This window comes from Carassius carassius, chromosome 22 (genome assembly GCF_963082965.1).
Source record: "Carassius carassius chromosome 22, fCarCar2.1, whole genome shotgun sequence".
In the NCBI taxonomy this organism is placed as follows: domain Eukaryota; kingdom Metazoa; phylum Chordata; class Actinopteri; order Cypriniformes; family Cyprinidae; genus Carassius; species Carassius carassius.
The window spans coordinates 8,242,320-8,260,448 of record NC_081776.1 but is presented as its reverse complement, the minus strand read 5'-3'; the positions used below and the strand labels follow the sequence as shown (position 1 = coordinate 8,260,448).

The 18,129-nt window shown below is 37.8% G+C and overlaps 1 long non-coding RNA gene across 3 annotated transcripts in view; it reads left to right on the top strand.

Moving 5' to 3' along the window:
- The window catches only part of LOC132098858 (uncharacterized), a 123,273-nt gene that overhangs the window by 12,633 nt on the left and 92,511 nt on the right, over nt 1-18,129 (top strand). For 2 of the 3 annotated variants that reach the window (XR_009422988.1, XR_009422986.1), the window contains exon 2: nt 6,110-6,202. The exons of the other annotated variant lie outside the window; for it this stretch is intronic. This is a non-coding gene — a long non-coding RNA (uncharacterized LOC132098858). The remainder of the gene's footprint in view (nt 1-6,109; nt 6,203-18,129) is intronic. 3 annotated transcript variants of the gene reach the window in all.

Genomic DNA, 18,129 nt, shown 5'->3' with positions numbered 1-18,129 from the left:
AGAGCATCATTGCATTCAAATTGCAAATATTAATCAGTTTTTGCTTTCCCTGAGAATTGAACCAATGTCCTCGCGCCATGCTATACTGTTTGTGCTAAAAAAAAAAAAGGAGTTATATTTCCGTTTCATTCCATGAATTATTGATAGAATTTTCACTTTTAGGTGAACTGTTCCTTTAATAACACGCTGTGGTTTGTGTAAGATTCATCCAAGCACCATTATGTGTAAGGTTGAAGACAACAAAGTTCTTTTGCTAGTTTCTTTATTCATCTATTTTCATTCTTGACAGATAAATCTGCTGGGATTTTCTCTTTTTTTTCTTACACAAGAACATCTCTAATTTAATCAGCTCTCCTGACTGACAAGCATCATTACGGATAAAATTATCTTGGTAATTATCCTGCCGAAAAGAGATTTATTTCCCTTTGTGAGGAGGAGAGCAGATCTATGGGGCCACGAAGTGATATGCAGCATGGATACGCTTCCTTAAAATAAGCATCCTAATGAAATGAGCCCTCCTGCAGAGCGCCGAGGCCTAAACGTTACGCCTAGCAGGAACACACGCTTTTGTTCAGATGTGCATTAAGTAAGCGTGAATATGGTATCGTCTGCGTTTGGAGGGCCACTTATGCAGGAATTCACAGTATGTAATTATCTTAATTTGCACCCCGGAGGCATTTATGATATGAGACCTTCTGTCCATGACTACTCTGATGTAACTCACTCGTAGGCCCGTGTCACAGAAAGGTGTCAAGCTAATGTGAGATGATGAACAGAGTTTGTTGACTGAAATACTTTGAGATATATAGTTTTGCAAAACTTTCCCAGTAGTCGCAGTTTTGAAAATAGTAGACTTAACATGCAGTACTTAGCTGAATTTAAAACCATTATAAACACTAGCATTATGATTTTTCAAATGATAGAATTGTTTCCGTTTCTTAGTTAATCTCATTAACATATGCCTTTGGGTGAATCATTCATCCAAAGTGATTTACAGATACATTTTATCAGTATGTATTTTCTGGGATTCGAACCCACAACCCATCGCAAGCTCCATGCTTTCCAAGTGCATCAGATTTATTTCAATACAGTGCTTTTTGAAATATGTACTGTACATGATTTGTGTTGGTAATGTTTTCTGAAAGTGACTTTAAAGTCTCCACTTAACTGTTGTTTGTTTGTTTGATTTTCATAATTGATCATTAGCAGCTGTACAAAAGATTTACTAATTTTGTCATTAAGCTCAAAGTTTAGGTGATGCTGATGAGGAAACAAGCGCTCTATGATAATCAGCACTAGTGGTTGTTGTAATTAAGTGTGGAACAAGTGGCCTCTTTTCCTAATGGCTCTGCTAGTTAAGGGTCATTGTCGATGGATAGATTACTAAATACTGAAAGAACCTAAAAAGGCACCTACAGGAACTGTAGGACAACTTTCAAGATTCTTAACCAGAAGCAGTCATGATTTTTTTTGGTGATATTTCCTTGTGGTAACCTTAGGTAACATTGCTAGATGTTTTCAGTTGCAGTACAGATGGACTAAGGGCATCTCTAACATTAAGCAGGGTCCATCCATCCATCCATTTACCATAACACTTTATCTTCTGCAGGGTTGCAGATGGGTTGGAACTTTGGTAGCACTGTTAAGTTGACATGGACAGTGGTTAAGACAAACTGTTTGGTAATCATTATGCAAGAATATTTAGCATAATGCACAGTTGGCAAATCAGAATCAAGTATTCTAGAGAATCTTGTAAAAAAAAAACAGAGGTAGACGTGTTTTTGGTGGCATAAAACTGTCAGCCCTATCAAAGCAAGTCACCCTCACAAGCAGATTGCATGATGTGAAATTTATGGCGTACACATGCACTGAAACACATATTTGTTCATACTCAGCATTCTGCTTTTGAATGTCCAGGCACAGTGCATGTGACAGTGCTGGAAGAAATGTAGACGCCGCCTTGGGTCGATACAAAAATGTATGTGCTTGGAGCCCAGGAGGCATTCAGTAATGAAATCAATAGCTGTGCTTGGCTCCTAGCATTAAGATCATTGGTCTGGCTGTTATTTAGTCATCGTTGTCCTACAACCCGGTTGCAAGTTGGCTACCAGTGAAAAATCAATAAAGTGACACCACAGTCTGCATTCCAATTACTGGTGAGACTAGTGAGAGATCAATTCATGTGTTGGCCATTAGCAGGTCCTTTTGGGAAATCATACTGCATTATTTGTGTTCGCTTCTCACTCGTACAAGCGTTCTCCTTCACTGCCTTGCTCTAAAACAGCGAATTATACAAATCAACAAGAGATGGTACAGCCAAAGTCCTAGTTACCGTTAACAGAGACTGCAAGAATTAAATTGGGTATGTCTGATTAAGGAGACATACAAAATGCACAGGACATGGGGTCCTCCAGGACAGGTTTGGGAAGCACTGGGTTATAGCACACAACCTAATAATAAATGCTATTGTAAGATCATTGATGTGAGAGTCGCATGAGGCAAAGCAAAACATTATTATTAGGTTGTGTGCTATAACCCAGTGCTTCCCAAACCTGTCCTGGAGGACCCCATGTCCTGTGCATTTTGTATGTCTCCTTAATCAGACACACCCAATTTAATTCTTGCAGTCTATGTTAACGAGCTGATGAGTGGAATCAGGTGTGTTAGATAAGGGAGACATACAAAAGGTGCAGGACAGGGGGTCCTCCAGGACAGGTTTGGGAAGCACTGCTATAACCTACCAGAGTTACTGCAATATGTCACTTAGAAAGACATTAAAAAGAAACTTAGAATATCATTTAGATATTTCCTTATCTGGACGAACATATTCTACTGGCCGGGATGCTCTGAGTAGTATTTGTTTTAAAGTTTAATCTTAACTCTAGCAAAAAATATTTTAACGTTTAAAAATGCTCTTGTCAACCTGAAATTTGTGTATAAGGATATAGTAATTTGCTTTGCTTTTATATTTATTTTATCCTCAACAAAGCTGCATTTATTTATTAAAAAATAAATAAATAAAGCAGTGATATTGAGAAATATTATTAAAGTTTAAAATAACTCATTTATCAGCCGCCATTACTCTCTTTCATAAATCATTATAATATGCTGATTTTATTATCAAGAAACATTTCTTATTATTATCAATGTTGAAAAAGACTGCTTAATATTTTTGTGGAAACCATCCTGCATTCTTTTTTCCATTTTGTTTTTATGAATAGAATGTTATACATGTTATTTACTGTCACTTTTGATTAATTTAATGCATCCTTGCCTAATGAAAGTATTCTTTGAATATCTTCCTGACCTACACTTTTGAACAGTAGTGTGTTTATACTTAACTTTGCAATGTATAAAAATGTTCGATTAATGCAAATGAAAGTTGCTTTGCCATTCACCAAATGTATTGTAAAAGTTTTAAACATTCATACTTTGTTGTTTTTAATTAATTACTTTGTATTTATTCTGAATTCATAATATGTACACCACTTAAAGATTACCCAGTTCAACTTGATAGAAATATTACATATAATTGAAATTCATAAATGCAAAAGTGCTGAAGAGCCAAGAAATTGTGCTTACACTAAGCAGCCGTCCAGGTTTCCAAGTAATTATTATTATTATTATTATTTTTAATAAATGTGAAACTACTTTGTCTAAAGGAGAAGCATTAGCGTTCTTCAGGTGAGGTGCAAATCCAACACTAATGATGTGTCTTTCAGCATTACTGTTCTGATGGTGAAGTTGTTGACACCTGACATAGACCACACTCTTAAATCTCTGAGTGCAGCACGACATCTTTAAATCCCCTGTCCCATGTTGATTGACATCTCTCATGTGCTCCTCTGGTAAAGTAGCACAGCCCCACATTTCCCCCTGGAATAGTAAACACGAGTTAAAACGTATTACTAGGAGAAGATAGCAAACAGCAGCGTGTCAGTAGGAGAATATATCATCAGTTTACATTCTTTATCGACTAGTTCTCCACGCTACACTTTCTCGTGCAGCTCATGCATATATAAAGACCAGAATATGTTCCAGCAGAGATAAGGATGTTGCTCGCACCTGCAATTCCTTACAAAAACACGAGCACAATGGCAACATGACATGCAGCTTTTTAGTGTGACAATGGTGTAATTGTAAGGAGGGAATTAGACGTCTTGCTCTTCACTCAGCTTGAGACAAGACTAACTTCTCGCTTCGAGATACTCTGCAGAAGATGATGACAGTAGTGGAGATGACTAGATCTCTTTAGTGCCTACAATTACATGGCATGATGCCTTTATGTGTGCAGTCAACCGAATAAGGCCTAATAAAGCAGACATCTTAAACACATGGCTACAAGATACTATTGGTTAAGAATGCACCATGCAGCGTTCAGCATAACACTGAAAACATCTGAGGTAAAAAAGAGGCACACTTATATAGAAGCTGAAGAACACAAGATGTATATTTGTTCAGCTGACAGGCTTTGTATTCTACCAACTTCAAAAACCTTTGAGACTTGATCAAGTTGTCTACACTAGATGTCGTATGGGTCACACAAGTTTGACCCATGCGTTTTTGCTTAATGGTGAAGATCCAACTCTATGCATGTTTTGTAAAATACCCTTATCTGTTAAACATATTTTATCGGATTGTCCTGGACTTATTACAAGCAGAATGCTCTTTTATGAAGTTACTTCACTTAAGGACATATTTAATGAGATTATGCCTGAAAAGGTTTTGGATTTTTTATCATGTGTTAATTTAAAATTTTTTATATAATATGACTTGCTGTGTTTATTTGTTTTGTTTTTTTATTGTATTTATATGATATTTGTATTTTTGTAATTGTATTTTTGCCATGAAAATAGCTTTGAGTGCTGACATGGCATTAAATAAAATTATCTGAATCTGAATCAAAAACCATTGACATGAAAACTGGTAATAATTTGTAGTCAAAATCATTTATTTTGTTTGTAATTTTTTTTATTTTACTCATAAAAATTCCTATAACTTCAAAGCTTGAAAACACTGTTTAATTTTAAAATGAAATAAAACCTCCCTTAAACCTTGTTTTGTTTACATCTAGTATTCACAGATGTAGTACTCATTCACACTTTCACATGTGCTGCTGATATGATTAGTCCATTTCTTGGCCAATAAGCTTTTAGCAATTATTTAAAATGCATCTAATCACTCTACACTATAATCTAGAAACTATATGTAAATGAACACCACAACAGCTTAAGTAGCATACTTTGCAAAACACAAAATTTGCCACTGCCAAAACCTTTGACTATGACTGTATTATGTAATGATAACATCAATATTTCCAAAACATTATGGAATATAGTCCTATATGTATTATGTATGCATATCTATCTATTTATATTAATGCATTTAGCAGACACTTTTATCCAAATTGACTTACATTGCAATCAGGCTAACAATTTTCTCCAAACATGTGTTCCCTGGGATTCGAACCCCGCAATGCTCTACCACTTGAGTTACAGGAACACCTGTAGCTTTCTCTATTTCTTTCTTTATTCTCTTTCACCCCCCGACCAAGACAGAGACCCACCCGCCGTTCATGGGAAGTCGTTTTTGCTTAAAATATTCCAAGCGTTACTCGTCGTTGTCACAGTGACTCAACATTACAATAAGACTATCACATGGCATAACTTTATTTTTTAGATATAGCTTTAAGATATGTTTTAATTGGCTCTTTTTATGTGCATTTTCTATTTGCTTTCACTACCACAGTCCCATGAATGCTTTATATAGTATGAATGTAACTAAAAATACTACTTTACACTGCTGATAATATTTAATTAATCTAATATTTAACTCCTGACACACATTTGAGGATGAAACTACAGCTTTGACTCGTACTGTACACTAAACAGACACTGCTTTTAATTTTGCAAGTGTGTAAGGAATCATTACATGTTGTTTCACTAGAGGGAGCTATTTGAAAGCCCAAGTGGTACCAATGTTAAGTTCAATGTTTGTCTAATGCACACGGAGTACCTCTAAGTACTAAGTGTTTCAGTCTAAGATTTCAAAAATAGTTCGGTTTTTGAAGTCATGAAATCTAAGTTCACTTTGTTTCAAACAAATTCAGGACCTCCATTCTTTTACGACTAATCAAATCTGGAAAACAACTCTTCAACTTTGACGCCAAACAAGAATATCTGAAATTCTGAACCACATGAAGGTAAGTGAAAATATGAACTAGCCTATTTGTGTCTAAGACTGTGAAAGTGTATTGTTTGCCATTACAGGAATTCAGTTTTACACTGTCAGACAACTTTGGGACCTTCTGAAATGCAATTTATGACTGACTTTAAGTTTGTGACTTATTTCTAAGTGAAATGGCACACTGAACAACAAAATATGTAGGGAGGAATTTGATCAATTGGTTGTTGATTAAAAAAATTATGAAAAGTGAATGTTGAATGAGTCAGATCAGGGGAATAGCAAGTCATTTTGATTAAAAATGACCTTAGAGTAATGCATGGATTTTTTGTTTACATTAAGACCAGCAATGTGCAATAAAAAAAAATCAAATTTGATTGTCAGACTTTCAATGGACAAGTTCCTTCAGCTGCTTCGTCCCTCTCTTGGTGTCACAGTAAATACTACTACTTAGCCCCAAGGTCGCCACGGCTGGCCATGCATATGCCCCGTAAAGGCTTTTTCTCATTTGTTTTGGGTCTGTGCCCAGCTCCAGGGTGTGCAATATTTCAGTCAAGCCAAGCAGTTTACAGGCTGCCCAGATGAAGAACAGCTAAACCCTGCTCTGTGATCAATAATCACTGATCCGCCCACAAGGGGCTCTCTCTCTCCACTGGGGTCTGGTCTATCTGAGAAGATTTTTGGAAACCTGATGGAAACTCAAGGCTCTTCGAATCAACATTGAAGTTGTTCTTATGGACATTCAGTGACTGACATTTGCTCAAAAAAAGCGCTAGTGGTCTCTATATATAGATAGATCGATGCTAAAACGGTGTATTCCTCCCACACTGTTTTTATTTTACAACAGACATCATATATTTCTCAGATCTTCCAACTGCCTTATTGTAAGGCTCATCAACTGTTCGGACACTTAATTAGGCAGCACTTCGAAGTCATGACATGGGCCAGTATCAAGGTTCAGAAGAGATTTATATCACACAATGGCTCCACAGTCCTGAAAAATTAATGAACGCTTAGCCAGGATCCGACTTATAGGCGACACGGCACAATATAAATCAATTTGAGTTTGAGCCTTGCAATCCGGAACCGACTGTATCTGCTGGACTAGACATTTTTAGAGCATTTTTGGAGGTGCATTGGACGAAATAGGTCAGGGTCGAGATGTGAATGCACGGTCTTGTGACCTTTCTTCAATGACTGCATGCTTTCTTTCTTGCACAAACTAATGACTTGTGAGTTTATGTGAAGTAATTATGGGTGTAGAGATCGGCCATAATCGCATTGAGACAGTAGCTAACGCAGGTCAGGAACATGTGTTTGACTCCTTTCTCAGCCCGAGAACAGATTCAGTGGAATGCAAACATAATAAGGACTAACTAATGCCTTTCGCATTGCTGCTCTCTTCTCTGCCCTTAATATCTAACGAAGCCCATTATTGAGCTCAGAGAATTTCAGCAAACTTGCCTTATTTTTTTTTTTTTACACTTGTCAGTGCCATTTATAGACAGGAAGTCATATTAGCTCATGTGGGGTAAAACTCACATTGCAGAGGCCACTTGAAGGGGCAAATAAATCTACCTTAAATGCTCTGTGAAGCAAATGCCCTGTGTTGACTCAATGATTTCAGCATATTTATCTCAGCGTTATGCCTTATAGATGGCCTGTAGGCCAAAAGCCATGAGAAAGTGGTGCTTCAGCTAACATTTAAGCATAAGCATCATTTCAGCGCTTGTGTTAACAGCAGAAATGCAGTCGCAAGTGCGAGAAGATTTTCAGTACTGAGCCTATTTTTGCAGCATGTCAGACAAAGAATGACCTGAAAATGTACTTGAAACATGACTTATGAATTTAAGAGCTCATTGCTCACCTATTGTTTGAAAAAAAGATGTATGCTCACATACACTTTTCGTTTGGGTTCTGTTCTGTCTCAGTTAATAACTAAAAGTGGCAGCTTTGCTCACATAAATTGTATTTAATGATGATAAAGTTTGTGGTGTTTAATAGGAGGGTTATTTGCATGGTTGAATTGTGAATGCATTTTAAATTCCAACACAATTCCTGAATTTGAATTGAGATGCATGTTTTTAGAAACATGTTTTTGGGGAAAAATATTTAAAAATGAAAAAGTTTTTGTGTGTCATACAGGACTGTGTATTTAATATAAATTCCATCATATTTAATAAAATAACATATCAGACTGCAAGACTTAATTTACCATAATTGCTCTTAATTGTAATTCAGTCAATTCCTTATCCTGTCTTTCCATTTTTTTGTCCATTTCAACTTCCTATGGGATGAGGTTAATTCAGTTTAAATTCCAACTTATAAATTCAGTTCGAGCTAACTCTTTAATTCTGAAATTATTAAAACTCTGTGCAAATGCTCATTCCTGATAACCATTTTATCATTTATGAATGACGAATTTACAATGTTTTCAATTCTGCTGTTGCATATAGTCTGCTGCTTTGTTTACACGTGCAATTTTCATTCAACTCACACCACGAATCCCATAATAGCAGTCCTAAGGCAATGCCCTGACCCAATCTACTTTGAGCATTGGAAAGCGTGACCTTTACATATGTGATTCAGTAGGAGATTTTGAGTGCTGGAGCTAGGGGAGTGTTAGACTCGGCTGGGGTCAGCAGATATCCTATGCTGATCTTAGTGATTGGATCACAGGTGATTACCATAAGCAATTTAAATTATATTGATTTATCCTCTTGCCTGCTGTAATTGAACACCATGACCAAGCCCCTGCACTCTTTCTCCTATTCCTCTTTTTCCTCTCGCATTAACCAAAATGCATTCAGCGGCCTGGGGAGTGCCCATAAAGAGGAAAGGATCTGGCCTTGAAGGGCCAATCAATTGGCTGTTTGCCACAGCAACAATGGAATTGTTCAATTAATATCCTATCTCTGGTTAATCTAGCTGCTTAGCATCCCAGCCCCCTTCACATTATACACAGGGAATATCAAGGTAGCAGTGGGACTTGTTCCAATTTGGATGCAAACGTCCCCCATGTTTCTCATCTGGACAAGAATAATAGAAGAAAATGTTGTTTCCTGAGAGCTTCCTGCCAGATAACCCCCCTAGTGTAACAACCTTGGGAGTTAATCAACTTCTTTTAAATCAAATGCCTAATTCGAATGATAATTATAATTTGGCATTTAGATAACATTGACTAAGCACTTGATTGAGGCAACAGGACAAAAAACAGGCCTAATGACAATTCTTCCCATGAAAGGACCCTCAAATAAATTTCGTATCTACAATATTCCCTTGTGCTTTTATGCGGAGCTATATTCGGTGCTCGGATCAATTAATGAATGGAAAAACTCCACCTGGGAGACACGCTCATGCGTTCTCCATTTTTCACCCACCTTTCCAGCACCTCGGGAGTGTGCGCAAATTTCTTGTTTTAATATTTTAGCGCTCTGACTTAAGTTTCAGAGTTCTCTGCAGGTAGCGTACTAGATCATTCTGACATTTCAAAGTACTGAAACCTCTGGAATAAAGTGTTTTTTATTTCATTCTATTAACATAATTTATGTTTGTCAGAGAGCCTTCCTCTGTGGAAGTCAAGTAGGGAGGGGTCTTGCCATAATTCATCGTCTTATGGCTCTCCGTGTGTTCACGTATGTGTGTGTGTGAGACACATGAGAGCGACTGCGCGACATTCGACTTCATTACTCGGGCCTGAAACATTGATGAGGTAGAGAATAGACCATTTGGACTCTGTTATCATGAAAAGATCAAGCGCTTTTTCCCACTCAGACAGAAAGTTGATGTGATGTCATCTTGATTTAAGAACAATCACAGTCAAAGATTACATCCGTTGACCCCTAGGAAGCTGACAGAGAATAGCTCATTAAACACCTTTGCGAAATGTCCCTCCTTCGTTGATCGGTAAAAAGAAAATTGTGTTCTATTTTATGAAATATTTTTCTTTACTTCTAAAAGCAAAGATATTTGACTATAAACTAAAGTTAATGTTTGAACATTTTCCTAAAACATTTTGAAAGTATCTAGGCCACGTGAATACTGTATTTGATGGGCTGTTGCTAAGTTTTTTTTGGGGATAGGCAGCTCTGAACAGTTAAGGTAGTTAAAAAGACAGGAATTGATGATTGGAACGAGATTGAGAATGTGAGTCAAACTCAAACTTGAATTGCCAACATGAGCACCACAGCTCAATATACTTGGCCATGGCTCTGACATGTTTTCCATTTAGATAAGTCTAATTGGATTCAGCCAACCTACAAACTTGACAATCTGAAGATGAACGTGGCATTGAAGGCTCAGCACACAGAATACAAGACTTTACTTGAACAGTTTAATCTGAGGGAAGGATACATTTGATTTATTTGACAATATTGTTGTATTGATTAGAGCGTATAGATTCTTTGTGCAGTTTTGTGTGGATCCATTCAGTGAGTTCTTCAGTATGTGCAGTAGACCTTCAATACTCTTGTTTCATGACCCCATTGGGCATACACACATCACATATGAGTCCTTGTGCTGCTAAAATGGCAAAAGATTTAACCGATTTAGCTTCTCCAACTACTTACAATGCTTTAATGCGAGTGTTTATAATGTTGCTGTTCTGGAGAGGGTCTTACAAAAGTTGTTCCCTCTGTGGGTAAATCTAGACTTTCAAAGTTCCAGTATGTTGCATGCTGCAGTGAAGGTGCAATGGGATTGTCTCTCAGCATTACATCGGCTGTACCTTCATAAGGCCATAATCAGAGATGGAGCTGAAGCCAGTCAGAGGCCCTGGTTTGGAGCTTCGCTGCCTTCTGAAGGAAAAGCAGTAACCTGGAGGCAAGCTAATTAACTGAAAATCATTTAACCCTTTCTCAGCAATACATAAAAATGTGGCTGCTCTGAGGAGCAGAGTTAATAATAGATAAATCTGCCCGGTTTTATGAAAGAAATAAAAGCTGCTTCAGAGGCTGTGAGTGGCTTGAGGGAGACGGCTGGCAGCTCAATCACTCTCGAAATATCATTCAAATCCATCCTGTCAAAAACTTACGATGGGAATAGTACCAGACACAACTGATCCGAGATGTCATAATTGAAGTGAAACTGATGCTGTCCGGCTCTGTCAATTATAGACATGGACCATAATATTGCAAATGCAGCATTGTATATGTGCGTCTTTACAGAAGAAAGTGCAGTCCTCTCAAACCTTTACAGTCTGGCTGATAAGCTGGGAAGCCCACATTTTGAACCTGTGGTGCAGATGTTTGATTTCTTCTTGACTTGACAAATAATTGTGGTTTTAGCATCACCATTACCATCGCAAGTCCAGGAAGTCGAAGGCACAGCCTAAAAAGTCCAAACAAAGATTTATTTGGTCTTCGTATAGCGCACTTTTGTTCACCCTGTGGTGTTCACCAATCAATAATTGAACAGACCGAGGATAATAGCTTCTACGCACACAGCGCCATTTCTGAACACGGGAGAAACTCATCTGGAGATGAAATAAATTGCTGCATGAATTCCAAATGCAGCCTGAGGGATAGAGAACTTCAGAACAACTAGTGTTTTAATGTTTGGCAGCACTTTTTTAAGCATTAAAGACAAAAAGTCCATGTCTATTTCTTTTGAGGACTGTTAGATATGTCTGAAAATCCAAACTAGCACTACCTAGCAAAAGTATCATTTTCACCCATTACAAAAAAACAACAACAGAAAACATTTAATAGAATTGTGACACTCAATGCATAACATTTCTAGACAAGTATGATCTTCAATAATTATTTTTCTTGAGAACATTTGTTAAGCACAACTTTAAACCCTGCTACTCAAGTTATTATAAAACAAAATATATTTCCCCCCTTGATTTATGAGAAATGTAAGAAAAAAAAAAGAAAAAAAAAAACTTTCCTCTTCTGGTTTAGTTTCCTTTCATATAAATTATTTCATTTTACTTTGATGCTTACACTATTTAAGCCCTATGTTTAGGCCCATTTTTCTATTTGTGTAAGAAGCTTATCACAAATATGTATGACTTTAAAGATGTAAAGACAGTGATGATAACTACTACATAACTACTACAATAACTAGTACTATTGGGATTTCGGTGTTTCAATAAAGTGTGTGAACCCTTAATTTTTGGTACTTCTGCACAAACATGGTTAAAACAATATGTTGGTGTTATTTGTGTATTTTGATTTTCGTTGCATGTCAAATTTATGCAGAAATACAGAAAGTTCCCAATACAAATAGGGATGAACTCTATAAGCAAACACACAGGTGAAAATCGAACACCATTAAGTGTGCTGCCTGCAAAAACCTCCATGAGCTGTGAAAAAGCTCCATTACTTTAGTGTAAAGAGGGGTGAAATGCAGAAAGGCACTTTTCTGCTTGGAGAAGGCCGTAATGTGGTACAAATGGGCAAAAGTGCATTGTCACCTCCAGACTTGATGCACTACCATTCTGTTTTAACAGACGCAGTACTCTTATTGCCCATACACACTTGCTTTGTTACCACAGACACTGAGCTACGCTCCCAAAGAATGGATTGTGTAACACCCATCAAGTCTTTCAAAAATACTTAGGGTTTAGGGTGTATTTGAGCTATTTTTAACACATTTTCGTAGAGCTAATAGTTCAGCGCACATGCCAGTTGTTAAATCACAGCAGGCTTTCCACCCAATTACGACTTCGTGTTTACAAAGCATCTCAAAATTGTTGCTCATAAGGGAATGCGGTGGATTCGCTCTCATTGGTCCAGCCCATCAGCCATCTAAACCATTTGTCGCAGCAAGGGACATGGTTTAGATTACTCTAGATGTCTGGCCTCTCCAGCTAAAACATCCGTGCCGGAAACCAAGAGCAGATTCCTGGGCAGAAGGAAGGAGAGCGAGAGAGAGTAGTTACATGAGTGTTTATTACTTTTCACAAACTTTGGCAATGAGTCCCAGATGCAGGACAGCAAATTCATTTTTGACGACGCAATCGATTGCGAGATTTTTTTTTTTTTTTTTACTCCCTTCCTCCCATCTCCCTAACACAGACACGTCTAATTTGTTGCTTATCATACGCCAACTTTGAGCATTGTTAAATCGTACCTTTCAGTTGTTTAATATCACTTGCTGCCTCCCAAACACTTGATATTTTACCAGCAAGCCTAAAAAAAGTGAGATGGAGAACGCGTAATCAAGACACCCAGGGTGCAATTCAGAACGTTTTCATCTTAATATGGCCTCCACCTCCCGCTCGGAGTCTCTTTCATGATGGAGGTGCTTGTGTGAAATGCTGATTTGGAGTCTTTCCCTCTTTACACCGACTCTCTCCCTCAGGTCTTTCTTTTCCCTGTTCTCCCTCCTGGCAATAAATCCGATCTCCTCAGGGGAAATCATTACATGGCATCATTACCATTCCAACACTTTCATCCACCAGCCCTTGTTTCAAGCCCTCATCATTTGATTAAGTTTAGGGAGGAGAGTGGTCGTGGTTGAGGAATAAAATGGCAAAACTAACAAATGACTCCTGGAGGGCTCTTTTTAAGATCAGGGTGCTCGTAGGACACAGATAGTTCAGTATGGTCCAGATGGATGCTCTTTCCTTCTACGTGACGCTTGTTTTTGTTTGGAGTGCTGTGATTGTGGGTGGAGATTCAGCCTAGCAGATGTTCAGCGACTCCTTGGTCGATTTGCAATGGAAATTAGTGTTGTGGGCTGCTTCACAGAGGTCATTTGTGTCTGATATTTCCAGTTATCCAACTTTGTTTCCATCAAGCAAAACAAGAGATGTTAGAAACTAGACTTTCACATTTTCTGAAGAATATTGGCGTTTGCGTGTGTGAAAATCATGATTCGTTATCATGATTTTTGAGTGGTTGCCGGTGCTTTTGCTGTGTAGTTTCTAAAAGGTTCTGAATAGTTTTAACGCTAGTTCACACACAAAACATTTTTTGTTGGTTAAAAACGTGAGACGCAAGGCAGTGAAATGTAAAAAATACAAAGGGCTAAAGACATTTGTTTAAAAGTTTAACTTGTGCTCTGTATTTTTAGAATGCAGTGTTAAGTGCAAGACATGGCAAAAGATGCAAGATCTAAGCACAATGGTCAAATAAAGCATTCTAGCACGTTTTCATTAAAAAACTCATGGAAAAGCAGCACAGTGCAAATCAAAAACATGTTCTTTGTGAATGACCCTTTAGTGTGTCACTATGGGGTTCAAGGTGGTTGCTAGGGTGTACCATCAATTCTGGAATTGCATGCAAATGTTAATTTCTAAACATTCAACTCAAGTCAATGTAAAATAGTATTAAATATGATATGCACATAAATTGTGTCCATTTACATTACTGTAATATGCATTTTGTTGAAAGTATGAATTTTTGCAAGATTTTATGTGGATTTTGAGACTTTAAATAAGAGTTTAATTTAGGAATTTAGAATGAAACTCTGCATACGATAGTCTGGTTTTTAGAAATGGCTCGTGTTCCTTTTTTCAGTGTGAAGTTACGGCCACATTAGTGACATTTTGAAAAATTTTGTGAGAGGAAAGGTCCATTGTCAATGTTGCAATGATGCATGAAATCCAGCTTGCACAATAGTCACTTTCAAACCATCTGCTTTTTGTTGGTTATTGTGGCTAATTTGTGTGACCAATTTTAACACAAGCAAAATCTGTGTGGGGATCTTTTAGTACTTTAGCGAAAATTTTGGTAATGAAATTGTCAGAGAAATATGGCTGCACCCTACCAGCACACCTATTATCTATATCTGTAGAACCAATTATGTGATGAATTCTTGCTTAATTTTTATACTCTGTTCATTCTTCTTTTTTCTTTTCATTTTACTTTTGTTCAAATTCCTAATCTTAAGTTAAATTAAAGTGACAGAATGTTGGAACTCCATGAAACTCCATGTGTTGAACATTTGTTCGGTCTTTTGCGACAACTTCTGTTGTTTTATACTGTCCCAGTAATCTCTGAATTGCTCTTGTTCACAGTTTTCTAGGAGGTGCTCGAAGGTGACGTGGAGAGACAGGAAATAACTGTGTGCTTTATTTTCCCAAGCCTGCAGTGGGCTGGCAATAGTAAAGCTTTCAGACGACCATCCAAGAACTAATCACTCACATTTAGAATTTGCTCAGAGGTTCAGAGCAAGCGACACACACACTTTCTCTCTCCATCTCTCTACTGCTCTCTTTGCCCAACCCACGTATCTGACCCAAGACTAGAAAGCACAGCAGGAGTGTGGGCATACTTTTCCAGCTTCATCCAGAGGTCACGGGTCACCAGTCGAGGAGGAAAACAGACGTCTTTATCGCCATTTACTAATATAAACACATTTAACCGGCAAATAAACAAACAGCGGAGATAAGCAGACTTTATTTTGCACATTTCGTGATTGAGGGAAAGTTCTTCACTATTCCCCTGCTGTATAACTGCTTAAAAAACATTGTCAAAATCTATTGTTTTTGTTGCGCCTACTTTTTTTCTTGATGTTAGCTTACAAACTCTGATCGGTTAGTGATGGGTCAGTGATGAGACCCCCGTCTCAAGTCCAGTGTAAAACTAAAGTCTCGTCAGGTATTACAGCCATCATAAGTGTGATGGTGGGCAGTAATTGCATGGCTCCGCTGCTCTGTGGTGTCAAAACGGATGCCGTGGATTGGCAGAGTCTACTGGCCCTGGTCTCCTGGGTGCCCATTAGTAACATGGCTCACTTGTCTGATTAGCACCTCATACTCTTCTCTCTTCTCACATTCTTTCTTTCTTTTGCTAGCTATGTGGACACAAGGTGTAGAATGTTTACTGCAAGGCTTCTCAAACTTTTTTGGACACCAAATATATTTTTCTTAATAATATATATCTATACTCATTATTATTATTATTATTATTATTATTAATGCAGACTTTTAGGAATCTTGTCTACAAAAAATATAGTTTATGACCTGCCAAATACAGTTCATGACCTGCAGCTATGGCGAACCCAGAGTTGAGAACCTTTGGCTTACTTCGTTTGTTAGGACTGACTTTGTGATTCAAGTCCATGCTTAGTAGTAGAATTTGGTTTATGTAGCTCAACCCTACACCTGTTAAAATCACAGAAGTCGTGTGCAGAAATCCCTGGGCGCAAACATAACCTTGACAGATGTGGTAGTGCGCAAGCACTCCTCCAGTAAATGAGGCCATAAAAGCCAGGAGTCCAATTATGCACCTGAATTAAAGCTCTCATCCACCGAAGGCTTGGACGCTCAAGGCCACACGTATGTGCCGGCCCACGTCTTCAAGCGCTAATGCCAGACAGATCAACATTCTTCTCATATCGCTCATCGGGTAACTCACCACATGTTTGAGAAATCACAAGCCCATCTGCTGCAAATAAGTCTCAGTGGAGGGTTTGCGCTTGTTTCTGAGGTTGCTCGAGATGAGGTAGTGCTGTTCTTATCTCACTGGACTTCAGTTTAAAGGGCTTTATTCGGTTCCCATAGCAGTGCAGCTATGCTTGATTACTCTTAAATCACCCACTGAGAAAACCTGGAGCTCAGCTCTCTCTGTTGCCGCTGCCATTACAGCCTGGCAAAATAAGATGTTTCAAGTCGTTACGCCTGTCCTGAGTAAGTAAGCTCGAGGTTGGGATGGTAGAAAATTGCCTTGAATAATCTCAGATATTTACTTTGAAAGGGTTTGTGAGGGTGTTGTCAGGAGCTATGTGTGTCTCGCACCCCCAGCTGAATACAATCATCTCTCCATTTTAGTATAAATTAGGTCAAATGGGAATAGCCCGTCATAAACAGCTAGAGCTATTCTCAGCTCCAGCTGTGTAGATGTACTTGAAAGAAGATGTTAACTAAGACACTAATATAGCCATTAGTGCTGCTCTGCGTGACCAGCTCAAATGCAATCTTCATTTAAATTCCACAAATCTGGGTCTTTACAACTCAAGGTCTGCAATAACACAGTGATGCATATTTGCTGACCTGAGGTGTATCCCAGTCTATGGTTTACTAAAGCCACTTTCACACTGCACGTTGGTCACAGAAAAACACTGGAACATGGCCAGATTGACTTCTGTGTGAACGCATACACGTCCCTGAATTGATTTCAGGATCGATACTGGGTTGGGGACCTACTGGGTTCAGTCCCGGAACGAGCTCGGTGTTGAACAAAAGCCAGAACCAATGCCATAACGGGTGTGTCGTAGTGATGACGCACGTTATCGTGCAACTCTTTTAAAGGGTGTTTTGAAGGCAGATCAACCTTCATGACAAAAAAATATGTGCAAACTGTAATGAAGCAAACTGTAATCTGTGCTAAAGCTGAGATCGTTCACAAGCTTAAGTGAAAATTAACGTGCCTAGCGTTTCGACTTGTACATTACACGTCACACCCTGATGTCATGTGTCATTACGAGACCTTTATGGGTTGTGTTTGAACACATGCACATATTCCGGGAAATCACTAGCAGTGTGAAAGAACCAAAAACTAACAATCCGGGAACAATTGTCAGGACACATTACCCATGTATTATCCGGAATCTCAGTGTGAAAGGGGTTTCAGTGTAGTTCTATACTGGAGGCTACTAAGGGGTGTAAAGTATAAAAATATAACATAAATAGAAAAGTACAATACTTATGATAGAAAATTGTAATGATAAATAGGTAAAATAAATACAATGTCTTGCACGCTTTAGGCTTTATATATGTATATACATATCTTTTATATTTCATAAATTTAGCATGATATTTGGGGATCCTTTTCAAAAAAATAATGTAAACCTTTGTGAATGTTTTATTCAGCCTTTAAACTGTATGCTTAATGTTGCCATCTTGGAAATGAAAAAGGATAATTAGCATTTTAACCATTTAAATAAACAAATATATGAATTCACGCAAAAAAAAAGTGTTTGTAATAATTTATATTATACAAAATACTCTTTACTGGATTATTGTAAGTATTTTTTTAAGTAATCAATGCAAAA